Genomic DNA, 1,370 nt, shown 5'->3' with positions numbered 1-1,370 from the left:
TCTATTAGTTCAATCTCTAACGTTCTGCTCTCTCTGCTTTTTCTCATAGTAGCTTCATCTGGTCTGTTCCTGTTTGGCTGAGACTCCATCCTGGAAAAAAAATATCAGCTTTGCTGCTGCCATCAACACCTTTGGTTATAGAATTTAGTTTTTCAGTGTAGTCCTGTTTGTCTTACTGTGTCTAACTGTAAGTGCTCTATTTCATCCTCTGACATGTCATCTCACGTGCCTTGAGATCACATGTGTTGTGAAGTGATAAATAAACTGAATTTCGTTCACCAGTTTAATAATTAGTAATATTGCTATCAGCAGTCATTAATCACCAACCAAACTAATTTCTCTCTGGTCATTTAAATGTTTCTGAAAGTCGAGTGAATCCAGCCCAAGTGATAAACAGTTGACTGTATTAACCAACCACAAAGACCACGGGTTAAAATAAAGTAGTACTTCTTTAAATAATAATCACACGGTGCTATCATATCTAATAACTGTGCAGACACTAAACACTGCTAAAATAAGCATAAGTATATAACAAATAAAAGAGGGTTTAAAGGTCAATTCAAGAGTCTCTGAGGAATGTTATAAGTTAAGTTATAAGGCTTAATGCATTGAAAGTGTCTTTTAAAATAGCAGCAGATACATGTGAGTAAACTCCTACTCAGAGATGTTAAATGCAGTCTGCATTTAGCGTTAGCTTAAAGCTATCACCAAATAAATAAACAAAGGGGTCATGGCCGAATATTTTTCTACTATAATTGGCATACATTCAGCGTTTGTGTAACAAAATGGTGGTTGATATGTTGATATATTTTAAGTAATTTATACATCTATTGGCAAAAAAAGGGAGTTATTCTATTGATTACAGTCTAACCTTTTGTTTGTAATTTAAAAAAAAAGTGTAATGTGGAAATGAAATGAACAGTAATGCATTTCCTCTGGAGGAATCTAAGAAATTCACAAGACACAAACAAATAAGAGGCTTATGGAGACATCTTAGCTCTACTGGTAATGTCAGAGGATGGCCACAAAAGTTAGAAAACAAAAATCCGGTCAGCCATTTTATTTGATGTACAGTTTAGCATAAAATAGTAGCACTGAGCAAAAAGCCTAAATAAAACCGATTCCTTCATTTTTAGGTGAAGTGTTAAGAGATGGATAGACAACAAATGTTTAACAAATATATCAATGAAAGCATTTTTTTCAGTCTTCAAATGCTGAATGTTTTTAGTTTACTTACTGCAAAAGAAAAATCTTTTGAAGCACATGATGATCAATTTAGGGTATAAAGTCTGTTCTTGTGTTTGTAAAAAAAAATAGTTTTACAGACAAAAACACACTATAACCATTATTATTTGATCCATGTAGCTAAA

This window comes from Cyprinodon variegatus, unplaced genomic scaffold, assembly GCF_000732505.1.
Source record: "Cyprinodon variegatus isolate N-32 unplaced genomic scaffold, C_variegatus-1.0 Scaffold486, whole genome shotgun sequence".
NCBI classification, from domain to species: domain Eukaryota; kingdom Metazoa; phylum Chordata; class Actinopteri; order Cyprinodontiformes; family Cyprinodontidae; genus Cyprinodon; species Cyprinodon variegatus.
Note: the sequence above shows the minus strand (reverse complement) of the source record.